We start from the raw sequence: 19,664 nt of genomic DNA, 5'->3' as shown, positions 1-19,664 counted from the left end.
ACCCTGAAGTGCAGTGAGCTTTCTCCATGCATGTGAGGCCATTTGTGTTTTCCTTTTGTGGGTGCAGGAGTGACTCCTTGATGAGAGCAGAGGAGCGTCACCTACTAAAAAATGCTCCAGAGAAGCTGAAAAATAAGAGCACTGAGAGAGAGGCCGTCCCCTCCAATCCTGATGCTTCTCTCATGCTGTTTAACAGCATGAGAATAGTGCCAGGATTGGGTAGTGCAGCTCCCTGGGTCCAGAGCTTCGAGAAGAGAAGACACCCGAGTGAGGAGGACATATTTTGCCCACCCCACCACTCTAAATACATGCCAATCACCATTGCATGGGTGCCAAGCCTTGCATGATAGACTTGGGGAAAGAAACTATGCATCTGTAGGACCACGCTATACAGAGTGAACTTCCCAGAAAAGAAAGAGTGTCAGTCTATTAGCAGACAGGCCACTGCCTTTCATTGACATCTGGCACAGGCAGCAGCTGGTCCACCATCTATCAATCAACTGTTTCACAGCCTCTAAATGAGATGGGGAAATCCCAGGGATGTGGTGTAGGAGAATTGTTAATTTAAACACTTAGGGGCATATTTAAGAGCCCCTAGTGCACCCACTTTTTGTGACGCTCCGTTGGTGCTATGCCCTGCAACATATTTACAAGGTGGCTTTAAGCCACTTTTTGTGGCTTAACGCCACGTTGTAAATACGGCCCCTTCACATGCAGCTCTTTGTGTGGAAGGGGCTTGTAATAGGTGTTGCTGTGGGAGTGCGACAGTAACACCAATTGCAATTTGACGCTGCCCCAGATTTACGAGTTTTCGTAAACCTGAGGCAGTGCCAAAATCTAACACCATCCTAGAGGTGATGTTAGCGTGTTGCAACGAGGAGATATACTTTTATTTCTCCTTGTTTTTTGCTCTTTCCATGTGTGCTGCATTCTGGAGCACACATTTAAAGAGCAAATCGCCATTAAAGATTGTTTTAGTGTAAGAAGGTGTCCCTTCCTGCACAAAAACAATCCCCCCTCAACGCAGCAATCCTTGCACCATGACAAAAGGATGTTTTGTTAACTATGAGCCTTAATGACCAGTCCCTGACATGGAGCGCCAATCTTCAGAGAATAGATGTCCAGATCTCAATTTGCTTACTGAAGCTCCTTAGTTTCAGGCATCAGGCGAATCCACTGCTTTCAAAATAGCAGCCACGACTTGACTGTTCTTGTGCAAGTTTAGATCTTCAATCCTATTAGAACTGCATTGTGAATTCAAACAGCAAGGGCACGTGCAGGCACTGATAGCTTTCAATAAAACTCCTCTCTTGTTTTGGAGACGAACTGGTCAGTGTGACTCATTTTTCAAGGTGGGTCAATCTTGTTCCCTGCTAATGGGGTTTTACGTCACTAGTCTCATTCCACAGTTATAATATAATAATCAGCAGCATGCTTCTAAGCCCAAATGGGCTGCTCTAGTTGAGCCCCAATTGCTGATACTTTTCCTGCTAACCCAATAATGACAGCTTGTTACCATGCGAGGACATTAATGCATATTACCATGTTGGGCCATTAATGTTCATTATTGGATGATATTCTTGTCGTTCATTTCTATTTGGGTCATGAACGCACTTCACTTCTTGGAGTCATTAACAGTCTTTCTTGTGGGACCATTAACGCTTGCTACTTTATATGGGTAATAATGTGGTGCCATTAACGATGGTATTCTATTGGGCCAATAATGCTCATTACTGTGTGGGGCCATCCAAAGTGACTACTACATCAGAACAATATAGTTTGAGGCTGTTTGGGGCCATTAATGTAGCACTTAAATTATAAAAAACATAAGTGGCAGGGGCCTAGTCAGAAGGCAACTGCAGCTTGCACCATCCATTGCCAATGACAGAACCGTCACACATAACCATCACAATCATACAAGTGTGACAATTCAGACTTCAAATATAAAGAAAAAGTGACCAATACGTGCCGCCCAAGCTATTCTTATAATTTTGGGCGGTAGGTATTTGTGACTTTAATGTATATTTAATCATTAAGCAACCATTGTTGTGGTCCTCACAAAATTAGACAAACACCACCACCACGTGGCAGTCTGTTACAATAGCTGGTGTTGACAATAGAGTGCTGGTGCTGAGCACCGTAACCCACCAGGTCATATTAAGCACTGCATTAATGCTCCTTCCCTTTTAGGACCATTAGTACTCGTTACTCTGTGAAGCCATTATAGCTTGAAAATATATAGGCTATTATGACTATTAACTGTGAGGTGCTGCGGATTAAAGATAATAATTATCTTTATTGTATGGGGCATTTCATGCACAACTAGTCTTGTCTTAAGACATTAGTACATATCCTGCGACACATAATACCTGAGGCAATTGATGCTTCTACTGCCTAGGATTACCGATACCTATATCGTCTGGTACCACTGATACAAGTTACTTCTTAAGTAATTAAGGAATGGCGCTATCAGGGGCACTGACACATTACTTTTTGAGAAACCTTAATTCTCTTTACTGTCTGAGGTCAAGAAGACGTGCTGCATATTAATTGGTCTCTATCATCTTTGAGTTCACCTCAGAAAAAAGAGAAAGGTACAAGTGAACATATTTATCATATGTCCATAGGTTTACAAGCTTGGCCAATCCTCTATCCAAAACACAAGATAGACATGCTTTTGCCAAAATACAGGTTCTTAAGCAGGGTCGGGCAAGGTCAAACTGTTTTAATAACTTCTTATATTTGCAAGTGTGAGACATTTTCTATGGCCCTTATTATGCGAGTGCCCAGTAAATTGCAATCCATTAATAAATACCAGTTTGCGCAGAGATCACAACTATAAATGTTACAAGGTCAAACCTACTGGAATTTATAGAGGGGAAATACACATTAAGGGCCATATTTATACTTTTTGACGCAAAACTGCGCTATCGAAGTTTTGCGCCAAAAAGTTTAGCGCCGGCTAACGCCATTCTGAAGCGCCATGCGGGCGCCGTATTTATTGAATGGCGTTAGCCGGCGCTAGCAGACCGGCGCTGCCTGGTGTGCGTGGAAAAAAACCACGTACACCAGGCAGCGCCGGCGTTGGGGAAAATGGCATTAGGGCGTCTTAAAATGGGGGACGTCAGGTTGAGGCAAAAAAATCGCCTCCACCCGATTTGCACAATTTTTAACGATGCCCAGACGCCATTTACATGACTCCTGTCTTAGTAAAGACAGGAGTCATGCCCCCTTGCCCAATGGCCATGCCCAGGGGACTTATGTCCCCTGGGCATGGTCATTGGGCATTGTGGCATGTAGGGGGGCACAAATCAGGCCCCCCTATGCCAAAAAAAAAATTTTTTTTTTTTTTTTTTTATACTTACCTGAACTTTCCTGAATGTCCCTGGGATGGGTCCCTCCATCCTTGGGTGTCCTCCTGGGGTGGGCAAGGGTGGCAGGGGGGTCCCTGGGGGTATGGGAGGGCAGCTGTGGGCTCATTTTGAGCCCACAGGTCCCTTAACGCCTGCCCTGACCCAGGCGTTAAAAAGAGGCGCAAATGCAGGGTTTTTTGCCCCGCCCACTCCCGGGCGTGATTTTTGCCCGGGAGTATAAATATGACGCATTTGCGTCTCAGTCATTTTTTTAGACGGGAACGCCTACCTTGCATCTCATTAACGCAAGGAAGGCATTCACGCAAAAAAATGACGCTCATTCCTCATACTTTGGCGCTAGACGCGTCTAACGCCAAAGTATAAATATGGCGTTAGTTTTGCGCCGAATTTGCGTCGAAAAAAACGACGCAAATTCGGCGCAAACGGAGTATAAATATGCCCCTAAATACTGGGACATGCAGATTTTGACGCAGGAGGCCCCAAATTTTGCACGTTACTGCCCATTTTGAGGGGGGAAATTGAAATAGGAGAAACGCAATTTTGTACACATCAATGACGGTTTTCAGGCGCTCCAAATACCGGCCACTCACTATGAGGACCACGGTGTGTTTTTTGAGCCGATTAATTGTATTGAACATTGGGACTGCTCCGCGTTTTATTGAAATACTAGTCATAAAAAATAAATATATGTACATTTACAGATATGCGTGTAGACCTATGGTATGGTGAATATGTTATTTTCCGTGTTTGCTATGAAAACACATCTTTCGGCCGCAACTGATGTCTTTTTTTATTCTAGACACATTTTTTCACCTTCAAGTGAAAATCTCTTGCCTTTTCTCGGGATTTTCGAGAGTAATCTCTTTCACATTTCTGATTGATCTGACTTCTCTGTCCTTGGAGAGGGGTTGCAGTGCTTATGAAGTATCACAGACCCGACCAAGGCATTCAATGACCTAAAATATCACTGACTAAGGCTTTTAAGTGGTAGTCATCGTGTCAGCCATTGTAGAGAGTGCTACAGGCCATCGATCTCTCCAATTACTGTTTATTCTGCTGTGCTGCAATTCTACTGGCAGCAACTTTGGGCTATGAAACAAGCAGAAAATGTCACAACGTCTGAGAATTCCATCTCCAATAACTTTTTCACACCTTGATGTCTATGGAGAGGTGTGTCTAATTCAATTAAAACACTGGGTGGTAGTAGTGCTTTATTTGTAAATAAAAACGTACTGGTGCTCAAAGCCCTCCTCTTAAACACACGGCGGCTGCAATGAAATGTGGGAACATAGAATACAGAGGCAGCGTAATCCCGAAGCCATCCCGGGCCTCTTCAATCCATTTACAGCCACTCCTTGCCACTTTTGCAGCTTTCTGCTTTCTCTGATTGTGACGCTTTTTCGCTCTTCCTCTGTCTTTCTCATATGTGTCTTTTAGTCGCAGCAAATGCTTGGGGCAGAAGAATAAGCACCGGCCCTCAAAAGTAAGTGCCAGTGCTCAGCACCGGAAACAACAAGCACAAATTAAGCACTGGATGGTAGACATTCTGAGATGGGCCAGTACCTGCAGGATACTGAAGCAGAACTGTGCAGCGCCAGATACATAAACACCAAGCTGGACAGCTCACTGTCAAGGACAATGAGCCACCCGCTGGATGCATTCAGCTTCAGGATTGCATCAGATGGGCGTTTGGTGCAGCGTGGCCAAGGCAGAAGAACCCAATACAAAAATCAAAAATATGCATACTGACAGATTTATGTTGTAGAAAACGAGTTGGAGAAGAACTTGGCCTATGGTTTGTCTAGTTCCCCTTATGACTCCCCAAATGGCCAATCCATTTTTGCTATTCTTCTGCACTCAGGAACCCTATCACCTATGAGCCTTTGAGCCTTACATCTTCTTCTGGTCTGTCACTTCTATTCCTTTTTAAGTACCCCCTGCAACCTGGCTCAACTGTACTGTAAACCAGGAAACAGTCTGGAACCCTGACCACATCACACCCTGCTGCAAACTGGTACGGCCGAACACATGAGCCTCTTCTTCAGTCTGGCACCCTTTTGTATCTCAGAAGGTTCTGTAGCCTGACAACCTCCACAGCCTCACACCCACAAGCCACACTTTCTACTGTCCACTGATGGAAAGACCACTGCTGGCCCTTGTAGCATCTTGAAGGTATGTGCTAAGGAACCCTTGTGGTTCTGGGCAGACTATGAACAGGAAGTAAACAATGGATGGGAGGTGTTAAGGTGCAGGTAACAGAAAGCATGATGTCCTTTAATGTATAAGGATGAATAATGTTTGAATGCAGCTCCCACGTGGCATTGTTCATGTGTATGCTCCAGGGCTGGGTAAGATGCTACAGCTGGCAATGGGGCTTGTATCGAGAAAACAAGACTGCTCTCCCTGAGAGTTTGCAACAATACAGCAAATTGCTTGTGTTTGCTACATGTGCCTGGTATCGATATAGAGTGATTTGAGACTGGCACATGTGGAGTCGAAGCTGTGCTCCTGCTCATACACAGCTGCGGAAGGGATATTAAACTCTGCAAAGGAGCACATTTCTAAACGCCCACCAAAACTGCTGTGCTTCAAATACAGAACGAAAATTAAGACAAGGCAAAGCAAGAAACAACAATCATATCAGCAAGGTACGAAAGACAGAAAATGTACTCACAATTAAGGGTGATTAAAACACCCAGAGGCGCACACTTCTCCTGTGACCTCTGCTTGCAGAACTTGTCAGTGTCACTCTGCTCGGCAAAAGCTGTCTGAGCAGCACATGCTCTCAACAGCAGCAGAAGGGAGCGCAAAATATAATGCAGCTTTGTTCTTGAAGCTGAGGGAGCCTAGCTCTTATACTAAAAATTAACATGAAATGTTTATGAACAAATGCATAATAATGCCACATAGAAAATGTAGTGTGTTTTTGCTAAACGAGTGCTTGAAATGTGCCCACGGGGAGTGGCAGCAAATATATACAATGATTAATGAAACTGACTAATAATGAAATAATGAGATGTTAATGTATGATTTTACACTAATATTAAGGGTAATATGTTAAAGTTTTGCTAATAAATCATTAGGCCTTAGTTAGCATGTGTCGAGGCCTAGCTGCCCGGTTTCACATTAAATGTGTTTTTCTAACATGCAGTGTGCTGACTTGCTGAAGGACATGTAGTCGTACTTTTCCAAAAGCTAGAAGATGAGTGTAACCGTAGTAGATCCATTCTCATGAAATTCAACTTGCTCAAGGAAACATTCTTGCTGAATGCAACAGTGAAGGCTCGTTACAGGTACAAGGTCGCCTAAACCGGTACAGACAATGGAACCGCTGACTAGGGATGCGAAAGGACCACAAGAGTATGAAATCATACAGGACATTCTACCCATTGGAGACGTCAATCACAAGAACCAATAAACTACGTGAGAACTGTTATGGGGTGACAATTTTGATGGTACCACTGGAGAGTCATTGGATGGAGATAGTGAGGTGCCAACCCCACCCAATTAGAAATTAGGGGACTGTACAACAGAAAAGAGATTAAAAAAACTTTGACACGAGGAGCCTGGAGGGAGATGCCATTGCAAACTTTTGCTATGACCCAGACACTTTGTCACTCTGCCTAGTGACTTTGCTGTTTGACTCTTCATATCATCCTCACCTTCCCTTGCCCGATTCTATATTTTTACTCTTTATGAGGAAAGTGTCCCTTCTTACCCGTTTTGCTGAATTCCCTGGCTGATGGCGAATCAACTGATGTCCTGAGGACGAAGACTGACTCTGTATGCTGACCCATTACGGAGGGTAACTATATGATGATGAAATTGTAATTGTCTGTTTGCCTTTCCTTTCTAGGTACCAACTGCTTCTTTTGACAGAGACCACAGCTAGATGTTTTTCTAAATTTGTGTTACCAAATTGCTTTGCATGAAGTCCAACATGCCAATGCTAATTCAAGTTTAGATAAGGGGTTCACTAAACGGACGCAAATAGACAAATGACTGAATCAATGCTTTGTTGAACAACGTGCTAATAATACTCTGCTGGGGTTAATCCATGTTGACGTCGTGCTATGTTCTAATGTTTATGATCTTTGCTTTAATGAAATCTTATTCGATTTGCCATATTATGACAATGTTGATGTGTTTAATGGTTTTGAGACTAATAAACATACTAGTAGAATTGTAACCAATAGGGAATAAACATCATAAAATCGTACTAAACTGGTGTGGTTATTCATGACTGAAAGGTCATGGTGGTTTCCGAGTCTTATTGATGACGTTATTGACATATTGATTGACATGTTGATCAGTTATCTTGCCCTAAGGTGTCTTCAATCAGGGTCAAAAGATTCATTGGCCTAAAACGAGTCCCAGAGTGACTAAGTTAGCTAGAAAGGGACGCGTTATCAGTTTTGGTAGCAGAGCGACGGTTAGGCCCTTTGGGGGCCCTAGGACGAAGGACCATTGTTTAGAAGTGTTTTCGAAATAATGCAAATTGGAGGTATGATGTGTCTCTAAATTCCCCATGACTTTCCCTGAATCTCGGAGCTTGCCTAAGTGAGTTGGGTATGTTCTCGGCGTTCTAGCATGTGTGGTATAGAACTTGCGTTTGCTCAGCTTATGCATATTGCAGGTGATTTGTGAAGTTTGTGTGAATTTTAGGCCAGGTAATGTTGTTTTAGTAGGAGTGGGCGTACTCCACAGTATGAGTGTAGGGAAGTCGGCGAACTTCATGTGAAAGTGGCGCTTTGTGCTAAAAAATGGTCCACGTGGTTGTTGGTGATGTACGGACCTGTCGTGGTCTAAGACTCCGGAGTATTTTGACAAGTGTATGAGACACTTGGTTTATGTTGTAATTTCTGCGGTTTAATAGGTCAATCGGGCGTGGTTGACAAGTCAAGTTTGAGTCAATTGTGTGAGTGAAACCTTCGATGGAGATTTGGCAAGTTCTAAAGTGCACTTGAACGAACCATTGACAAGTCGAGAGTAGAATTTGCGGGTCGAATTCTGCTTGTGGGTGTGGGAGCTGAGAAGGAGAGAGTAGCAGCCGAGGCTTCAAGTGAAATCTCTGTAAAGTTCTGAAGCAATTGTGTTTCCCTTCCTGTAGTAAACCGGCAAATTTGGGTTTTGTTGTTAAAGGTGCGCGCAGTATATTGCTTTAGTTTCTGTGTGAGGAAGACAAGCCGCAAGACTTTGTCTGCTGCAGTGTGTGTGAGTGTGACGTCATTGGAACCGCGCTGGGATAGGCCAGTTGCCAAGAGGGGTCACACACGGATTGGCAGCCGTCCGTGAGAGGCAATTGGTTGAGAAGGTAAGCGAAAAGGGTTCTGGGAATTAAAGTCACTTCCTGATTAGATTCTAAACAAAATAAAAGACGCAAAAATTAAGTTTTTCAAGGCTCTAAAGAGTGCTTTGAGGGGAGATACGTACATTACAGCGAGTGTGGGGGAGCCTACACCGCCAGAGGATACTCCGGCTTATACCGTAATGAAGGAGAAGGGAGTTGCGCCATGTCTTTGGCTAAAGCAGTGGTGCAAGATAACAGAAAAGGAGGGATGTTTGGCGTTCCCGGAATACGGAATACGGAACGTTTAATAAAAGAATTTTGGAAAATTTGCGAAGGGTGTTAAGTGAGCAAAAAACGCCCCCGAGACCAGCTCAGTATGAGGCATTATCGGTCTGTGATTTAATGGCCATACAACATTGGCAACAGAAATTTGTGAGAAGAATGAGAAGAGCAGAAAAGACTTTAGCAGAGGCTAAATGGGATAATGAGACCAAGATGTGAAGAAGAGGAATAGTTGACGGAATTAAGATGTTTCCGGCAATAACTCAAGAAGATAAGGCACAGGGAAAGAAGGCCACTTGTAAGACAGACAAGGGCTCTAGTAAGCCAAAGGAGACCCAGAGGTCTTCGGCAGATGCAGATGATTCAGACGATGAAGAGTTTCTTAATCAGTTGTTACATGATCGCCCGCCACCATATGCCATGAATGATAATGAACAGAGTACTAGTGTGGGTCCTGAAGATCCGGCACAAAATAAGGGAATCACGAATACAGTGGAGACAAGTGATACAGTTTTGATACAGAATGGTGTCAGTGTACCTACTGCTCCAGATACGCAGATACAGTTGCAGCCACCACCAATTCAGAGGCTTTTTCCTGATGTCCCAGTATAGGAGACAACTACGAGTTTGATGGCGCTGCCTGATCTAGTATACACAAAATCAAAGTTAGTGCAGATTGAACCAACTCCACAATTGCTTCCCCAGCCGCAGCAACAGGTGGTTCCGAGTTACACTTCTGTTGCAGGACCGCAGTCGGTAGCCACAGCACCCATGATGAATCAAGCTATGAATGCGCCGCAGGGTTTGGGAATTGGACAGACACCAGCTGCTATATTATTGCCAATTACTGTTGGTCCGCCAGTACTGCTATATGCGCAAGCTAAGCCTGGTGTATGTGACCAGGGAGTAATGACCCAAGAGGCAATAAGAGGAGGGTCCACAGGAAACTTGCAGGCAATGACACAGGGAGAACAGACAGCCGAAAGGTCTAGATCCTTGTTAGACTTTAGTCCGATTGGGGTTCCTTTGGATACGATGTGGCAAGCAGGGTAAGGTACACTAACCCCAGAGGTAATGAGTACAAATACGACACAGACACCAATGGTGCAGTCTGGACATGTCTTATTGCAAGGCTTAACAGCGCAACAGTTGAACGAGTGGTTAGACAAGCTCCACACTTCGCAGGCTACTTTAGTGACTGCAGAGAGATCAGAAAGAGAGGAATACCTGAATTTTGTGAGGCTGGGTGTGGAAGCCACAGAATTAGTAGAAGGAACAATGGGGGTGAACAGATTAGAGTCATACATGGAAGCAGAATTGAGGTATCTGTGCCCCAAAATAACCAAAGAAGTGAGCAGGGTGCATCAGAGGTTGGCAAACTTAGCAGACAAATACGGCATAGACTTAGACACTACTAAGCATTTGATGAGGAGTTATAGGTTAGATTTTGAGCCTAAAGATTTCGATCACATGAGATCCACTGGGATGAAGGCACACCTCAAAGAGATATTGCAGAGTGCTCACATTTGGGGAGCATTAGAGAAGTGGGAAGGCAGATGGGCAAAGAAGAGAGACAAAGAGAAAGGTGACTGCTCGGAACCGAAGCAGGCTAAAGCTGCACCGGACACGGAGACAATAAAGATTTTACCAATGAGAGAAACAGCTGGAGGGGTTCTAGTCCATGTACCGTGGTCTAGAGGTGGCACCCTGTCCTTCACGAACGATTATCCCAGGTTGAGGGAGAAGCCAATAGAGTGGTATCAGCAGACAGACAGGTTTGTGAAGCTTGCGAAATGTCTTTGGGAAGACTTGAATACATTGTTTGAGATCATAGTTCCAGCTGACTTGTGGCTTGAGTGCAAGAAAGGTGTGGATTGGCCGACATAGGAGCCGGCAGGGGACAAGGTTACTGGAGCACCGTCTTCTGAAGTGATGAGGTATTATCATAAAGTGATTGAGTTTTTAATTTTAAAGCAAAAGGTGTCGCCGAAGGTGACTGACTGGCAGAAAGTTGATCGAACATCACAGGAGGGCAAAGAGTCGATACATGCTCACTATGAGAGGTTGTTGAAGGCATTCAAACACTATAGTGGCCCTGAGGTCATAAAGCCGAAAGACATGAATCACCTTGTGTTCAGGTTTGTTGAAGGGTTGAGACCAGAGATTAGCCAGATGATTGAGAATCATTTGATCTGTTGGCAAGCGAAGCCGATTGATGAGGTGTTACAGTATGCGAAATACTGTAGTGAAGAGATTGAACTGAAACAGAGAAAGTTGAAGGAGAAAGTGATGGTGAAGCATATTAAGGCAGCACAAGTAGGGATGCAGGGAAATGGAATACAGCAGATGGTACAGCAGCAACCACAGGGAAATGGAATGTTTCAGGCACAACCGAGAGGATGAGGTCGAGTAGGTTTTGTGAACCGTGGTCCAGATATGAATATCGTTGTGGTTCAAAATGATGTGCAAGGGATAAAAAAGATGTCACCATGTCACGCGTGCGGGAGCGTGGGGCACTGGAAACGGGGGTGCCCAATGATGGTGCAGGATGGTGTTGTTCAACAAAGCAATGATGTCGGTACATTTCACAGTGTGAGGGGTCCAAAAGTGAGGGGTCAAAATCCGAACTTCCAGAATAACATGGTGCAGATGCAGGGTCTACAGTCCTTGCAACAAATGCAAATGCCAAGTGTTCAACCAACACAGATGCAGCAGGTACAACAGCAGATTCCCATGGTACCTAGACAGAAAATGCAGTTACCATTAGCTCCAATGGGACAGCAACAGGCGATGCTTCCTCAACAGGTCACAGGTCAAACAATGAGTCAAAATAATACAGTACAACATGTCCCATTGCATGGTGAAGATGGAATAAATGATGAATGGTTGGATGATTGTTCAGATAGTGAGGAGTGCAGGCTTGCAGCGTCCCTAGAGGTAGATCAGAGGGGACCCTATGTACAGGGAAAGGTGATGGGTCATAAAGGTTTGTTCCTAGTTGATACAGGAGCTACAAGCTCTACAGCCAGAAGTGCAGAGGTTCCGAAATTGCCACTTTCGGGGCGTACCATAAGGGTGGTAGGAGTAGCAAATCAGTTCCTGACAAATCCAATTACAGATCCGGTCCAAGTTGAGATTGGTACCTTCCAGGGATTACATAGATTTGTAGTCTGTGACTCGAGTCCCGTATCCCTACTGGGAAGAGACTTACTGTGTAAGACGAGGTGTTCGATTACCTGTTCTAATGAAGGGATTGAGTTGTAGACAAACAGTGATGACAAAGGGGACGATGGTCAGATCTCAGAGCCAGAGACGGAGACTGCAAATGAGGAGTACCCTTTGATAACCTTATTCCTGATGTTCACAGTGACTGACTTACCAGCCGAATTACAGGGAACAGTGACAGAAAAGGTGTGGGACCTGACAGGAAAGGAAGTGGGACTAATAAAAGGAGTAGAACCAGTTAAAGTAGAGGTAAAGCCAAATGCAGTGTTTCCCCAGGTACCCCAGTACCACATGGCACAAGATGTCCTTATACAGGTTACACAGATAATTGCAGACTTTATAAAGCAAGGGGTTCTAAGAGAAGTAATGAGCAGCCCGTGTAATTCACCAATCATGGGTCTGAAAAAGCCTTGTGGGAAGGTTCGAATTGTGCAAGACTTGAGAAAAATCAATGAGATTGTGGTAAAATGTTGCCCCATAGTGCCAAATCCAGCCGTAATTATGTTTCAGGTTCCTTGTGATGCAGAGTGGTTCACAGTTGAGGACCTGTCTCAAGCATTCTTTTCGGTGCCTCTTCATGAAGATAGCCAATTTCTTTTCAGTTTCAAATTCCTGGACAAGGTTTACAGTTGGTGTTGAATTCCTCAAGGGTTTTCTGAATCACCTTCCATCTTCAATCAGATATTGAAGAAGGACTTGGAATCATTAGAATTGCCTTTTAGTTTGACTCTAGTACAGTACATTGATGATTTGTTGATTGCGTCCAAAACGAAAGATGACTGTAGGTACAATACTATTGCCTTACTGAATAATTTGGGAAAGAATGGACATAAAGGCCCTCATTCTAACTCTGGCGGGCGGCGGTTGACGCCCGCCAGGCGGGAAACGCCATTTGGCCGCCACGCGGCCAAAATACCGCTTCCCGCATTCTGACATTCCCGCTGGGCCGGCGGGCGCTAAGCAAGTTAGCGCCCGCTGGCCCAGCGGGAATGAGGGCCGCAACACAGGAGCCGGCTCCGAATGGAGCCGGCGGTGTTGTGGCGGTGCGACGGGTCCAGTTGCACCCGTCGCGCTTTTCACTGTCTGCTAAGCAGACAGTGAAAAGCCGCCCTGGGCCCTGTTAGGGGACCCCTGCACTGCCCATGCCAGTGGCATGGGCAGTGCAGGGGCCCCCAGGGGCCCCAGGACACGCGTTCCCGCCAGCCTCTTCCTGGCGGTGAAAACCGCCAGAAACAGGCTGGCGGGAAGGGGGTCAGAATCCCCAAGGCAGGCTGCTTGCAGCGCTGCCCTGGCGGATTCGCCCAGCCGGGGGTAAACCGGCGGGAAACCGCCGGCCCCGGTTTTCTGACCGCGGCTTTACCGCCGCGGTCAGAATGGGCAAGGAAGCACTGCCAGCCTGTTGGCGGTGCTTCCGTCATTCGCGGCCCTGGCGGTCTTTGACCGCCAGGGTCGGAATGACCCCCAAAGTGTCCCCAAAGAAGCTATAGTACTGTCAGAAAGAGGTGAAGTACTTGGGTCACCTAATAGAGAAGGGGTCAAGAAAAATATCCAAAAAGAGAGTGACAGCCATACTGCAGATGAATCCCCCGACAACAAAGAGAGACGTTAGAATGTTCTTGGGAATGGTGGGATATTGTCGTCAGTGTATCCCCAACTTCTCGATTTTCTCTAAACCTTTGGTGAGATTGACTGTCAAGGAGATTCAGGATGGCCCGGGTGCCATAACCATGTCCGAGAAAGAGATGAAGGCATTCATGGAACTGAGGGAAAGTATGTGAAAGGCATCAGCTTTAGGTATGCGTGATTACACAAAGCCTTTTGTACTGTTTTGTCATGAACGTGATGCTTGTTCTTTGTCTGTCCTGACACAGGTCCATGGAGGTGCAAACTGCCCAGTAGCATAATTTTGAGCTACTTTGGACCCAGTCGCAGCAGCCTTACCGGGTTGGTTGCGTGCAGTTGCAGCAGTTGGTCAAAGCCTCACTCAGTGTGAGGGTATAGTGATGGGACATCCCTTAACAGTAATGGTCCCACATTCAGTTGAAATCCTGTTGACCCGAACAAAGACTCAGCATATGACAAATGCACATTTGACAAAGTATGAAACAATTATATTGGGGTCACCAAATGTGTCTCTAAAGAGATGTACTGTGTTGAACCCGGCAACTTTGCTTCCTATTGAAAATGCGAACATTGATGATGCTGAGGAAGTAGAACATGATTGTCTTGAGGTAACAGATCTGTGCACCCAACCGAGACCCGACACTAAAGATACCAAATTGGAAGAAAATGATTACATTATCTTTGTTGATGGTTCATGCCTGAGAGACTCAGTAGGAGTATTGAGAGCTGTATATGCCGTATGTACAATCACTGGTATTCTAGAAGCATCCTGGCTCGAAAGAGTATACTCTGCTAAAGTGGCTGAATTAATTGCTCTTACTAGGGCATGCCACGCAGCTGAGAACCTGAAAGTCACTATTTATACTGACAGCAGATACGGATTTGGAATTGTACATGATTTTGGCCAGTTGTGGTCCCAGAGGGGTTTCCTGACCTCTTCTGGTTCGCCAGTGAAAAATGGCGAGAAAATTAAGGATTTGTTGCACGCGATTCAGTTACCTCTTGAAATTGCTGTGGTGAAATGCAATACTCATGTTAAATCACAAGGCTTAGTGTCTATGGGAAATGGATATGCAGATCAAGTCGCAAGGTTTTGTGCATTGAACTGTATATCGTTTCAAGACCCATGGGAATTGTTACATGAAACTGAAAATTAGACATGCTCAGGGTATGCATTAAGGGTTGTTGACACACTAGATGAGTTAAAATTGTTGCAAGTACGTGCCAGCAAAGAGGAGAAATGCTCTTTGCTGAAAATGCAATGCGTACAGAGATCTGATGATTTATGGGTTTCAGAGGAGGGGAAAATGGTTTTGCCAAACAGCCTCTTGTCACAGTTTGCAAGGTTTTACCATGGTCAAGCGCATGTTGGGAGAGATGCAATGATCAGGTTGATCAAAGTCGATTGGTTCAATCCGAAATTTAGACAAGCTGCAGAAGGTCACAATGACAATCTGTCACAGGTGCATCATCTGTCAACACATGAATGTGGGAAAAGGGACCGTGGTGAATTTGAGCCACATTGGGAGAGCAGGAGGTCCATTTAGCAGAATGCAGATGGATTTTATTGAGATGCCTGTGTGTGGAGGTCTGAGGTACGTGTTGGTGATTGTGTGCATTTTCAGTCACTGGATTGAAGCTTACCCTACACGTAGGAATGACAGTCTCACAGTAGCAAAGCTGCTGCTTAGGGAGTTGATACCACGTTTCGGGTTTCCAATCTCTTTAGAATCAGATAGGGTAAGACACTTCGACAATGAGGTGATTAAGCTCTTGTGTGCTACATTGAACATTGAACAGAAGTTGCACTGTAGCTACCGCCCTGAAGCATCAGGACTAGTGGAGCAGATGAATGGTACCTAGAAGTCGAGAACGGCAAAAATGTTCGCAGCTACAAATTTGAAATGGCCAGATGCATTGCCCTTAGTGCTGATGTCAATGAGAAACACACCGACAAGAAAACAGGACTGTCTCCTCATGAGATTCTTATGGGCCGAGCTATGAGATTGCCCGCAGTACCTGCAAATGTTCTTGTGAATATCACGGATGATATGGTGTTGGACTACTGCAAGGGTCTGGCTCACGTGGTCCGCTCTTTTTCTCTCACCAGGTGGAAGCTACCACATTGCCACCGATAAGTGATCCAGGTCATACCCTGAAAGCCGGTGACTGGGTTGTTGTCAAGAAACACATGAGGAAGTCGTGTTTGGAGCCTCGTTGGATGGGGCCATATCAAGTAATGCTGACAACTACTACTGCTGTGAAATGCGCAGGACTTCCAAACTGGATCCATGCCAGTCACACAAAGAAGGTGACGTGTCCAACTGATGAGGAACTTGAATTGTCCAAAACAATAGCTGCAGAGAAGGAAGTCTCAGGGCTGGAGAGTAATCAAGGGGGAACTGAGACTGTAGGAGAGCCCGTTGAGGACGGCTTAGTCATTCAAACAGCAAACGAGGTCCAGAGGGATGACAGTTAGCCTATCTCATCTGAGGCACCACGAGAACCGACCCAAAGAGAGGTTCTCCCAGAAGCAGAGAGATACGGGTTGGAAGTCGAACCCCTAACAGACCCTGAAGGCGAAGGAGGTGAAGTAGAGGGAGGTCAAAGTGTTCTGACTCCTCCTGAGCCACTTGCAGATCCATCAAGAGAAAACACCATAGCACAGGAGGAGGGCACTGTTCAACATCCTGAAAGGCCGTGCGGAAAGAAAACACTTAAAGGAGATAACTGGCCGGAGCCACAAGCTGCAAGGGAGAAAGTGATCCCTAACGAAACAATAGAGGAAGAAGTTGATACAACCAGGAAAGAAGATCTCAGTGAAGGAGAGTTGCAGGGTGATCGCAAACTGAAAAGAAAGAGAGTTGCAAACAGAAGGTACACAGGTCCTGAATGGGCGTATGCAACACCAGCTGAATGGCAACAAGAATTCTTGGTATTCTGTTTTGATCGAGAAATTCCAAGTCAATACTACGGCACCTGAATTCGACCTTAGAAAGAGACCGTGTTAAGTTGAAATCAAATAAAGAGAGAAATCTGAGAAAAGAGACTGATAAATTACCGGATGTGACACTGTTAACCTGAATTGACTCTGAAAAACCGATTATGACAAGCTGCTAACCTGCTTTGACAATGGGTCCTGGGAGTGAGTGAAACGCTGTAAATACTTGCCAAGAGAGAGACTTTGCACAAGAAAAAAAAGAAGAAAAAAAAGAGCTTCTAGATCATCCTCAAGTTGATTGCTTGCTTTATATTATTCTGCTCTCTGTTTCTTTACAGATCATGAATAACATTAGAAATAATGATAATAGGGGTAGGATGCGTGGTTGGATGAGTGTTATTTTGGGTATTGTGTGTGCAATAATAATTATAGGTGTGATTGTGGGAATGCCATTGGTGGATAAGAGTGCGATTATAATGCTTCAACTCCTGAGACTGCTACACTAACACCATGGGAGAGGTTTGAGCAGGATACAAAGTATTTGCATGAGGGAACCAATTTGAAAAGGGAACTATCTACTAATGTCGCCTGTTGAATGAGTATGTTGACACAATGGATGCAAAGAATTGCTATGTGTGCACAAAGATTCCTTCGTCAGTACAAGAAGGGGTTACTTATCATAGTTTGCCGCTTTCTTATGGAATAAGCTGTAGTTTGCTATTAACAAGATTCTATGATCAAGAACATGTTCAATACTTCTATTCTTCTATTCTAATCTAGAGGTAGTGTTTTCTTTTGTGCCTGTAATCGAGTTTCTAAATAAAATAGCTAAGGAACATAACATAAAAATAGTTAGGGGTTTCTTTGAGCCAACACTGACATTTGGAACAGCTTATGCGCACCGCAATAATCTAACCTGTTTACTAACGCCTGTAGAGAAGAGCTTCTTAGATCACACTCATGACAGACGAAAAGCATTAAAGGAAAGGCTAGAAAAAGGATTCGAAAAACAAACGTCTGCAAATGATTATGCTTATAGTGCAATAAAGACACAGGGTAAGTTAGCTATAGATGCATTACACGTGGGAAAGCTTTGTATATATAGGCCAAAATCTGATCATGACACTTTATTTGTGGGAAAGAGTGAATGCAGACATGTGTTTTTGTTTCAGAGTAAATGGACATTCATGTTAAATGGACAGGATCCAGCAATCCCTGGGATATATTGCATATGTGGACTTAATGCTTATTACCATCTTCCAAAGGGATGGTATGGGACATGTTATTTGGGAATAATTTTCCCAAAGATCTACCAAATTGATGACTTAAAGCAACTTCCTAAAATGTCTGAATTACATCATACTAGACAAAAGAGAGACAGTGACTGCTGTCGTAGGTGATATATTTGGAGCCATAATTCCTTCAGTGGGGGTTATCTTAAACTCCATAAAGATTCAAAAGTTGGCTACTATTGTGGATAACATGTTGACAAACTTCACAGGGGCTATACTCCTGATGGATACTGAACTTGCTGCGGAGAGGGCTATGACTCTTCAAAACCGGCTTGCTTTAGACATTCTTTTAGCGAATAGTGGCGGAGTCTGTAAGATGCCTACTGAGCGCCACTGTTGTGCATTTATTCCAGACAATAGTAATAAGATTAGAGGCATGCTTACTAACCTAACAAGAGACAGTACAGATTTGAAGGAGCTGAAGGAATCTGGGGTTTGGGAAAAGGTTGTAAAGGGAATTGCTAAATTAGGGAATTGGTTTAGTAGTATTTGGAATGGGATACTTGCAAAAATAGTATGGGGTGTATTGATTGTTCTAGCTTGCTTATTCGGACTATGGTTAACAAGAAAAATTAGTAAAGGGATTAAAAAAATTGGCAAAACGCAATAAAAGGAAAGAGGAAGAGAAAAGGAGAAAATGTTCAAAGAAATTTGGGAAAAATCAAGAAGGGGAGAAGAATATGAAATGCGCGAACTAAGAATTGAAAGGTTGTGTGATGACAAGTGTCATCAGAGGAGGGACTGAGGGAGCATAGCTCTTATACTCAAAATTAACATGAAATGTTTATGAACTAATGCATAATAATGCCGCATAGAAAATGTATTAGTGTGGTTTTGCTAAACGAGTGCTTGAAATGTGCCCACGGGGAGTGGCCGCAAATATATACAATGATTAATGAAACTGACTAATAATGAAATAATGAGATGTTAATGTATGATTTTACACTAATATTAAGGGTTATATGTTAAAGTTTTTCCAGTAAATCATTATGCCTTAGTTAGCCTGAGTCGAGGCCTAGCTGCCCGGTTTCACATTAAGGGGGTCATTCTGACCTCGGCGGTAAAAGCCGCTTACCGCCGGTCAGAAGGCCGCCACAATACCGCCTTGGCCGCGGTCAGCCGCCACGGACATTCTGACCCACAACTGCAAAACCTCCGAAAATCCGCCCTCCACTGCAGTCCGCCACATCAGCGGCCAGCGGTAAACTGGAGAAGACCAAACCTCCACCGCCACGCCAACAGAAATACGCCCATCCCATTATGACCCGCAAATCGACGTGGCGGTCATTCAACCGCGGTATTCCATTGGCGGTACACACCGCCGCGGTCAAAATACACACACCTTTACAAACCCCTACCACATTGGACAATTTAAAAGGCACACACCTGAAACACATACACACACCACTCCCACACATCCAATACCATATAAAACACACACCCACATCACCCACAAACCCCTACTAACAAAAACCAGAGACGAAGGAGAGAGAGACACATCAGAGAATAGAGAGCCAGACACACAGAGGCACACCACAACATCACACACACCACATAGAAGCACAAAGCACCACACACCAACACACACATCATCACATACACCACCCCACACCTCATACACACCACCCCATGGCACC

The sequence above is a fragment of the Pleurodeles waltl genome, chromosome 9, assembly GCF_031143425.1.
Source record: "Pleurodeles waltl isolate 20211129_DDA chromosome 9, aPleWal1.hap1.20221129, whole genome shotgun sequence".
Lineage (NCBI taxonomy): Eukaryota > Metazoa > Chordata > Amphibia > Caudata > Salamandridae > Pleurodeles > Pleurodeles waltl.
The sequence above is the reverse complement of the archived record's forward strand: the minus strand, read 5'-3'. Positions refer to the sequence as shown.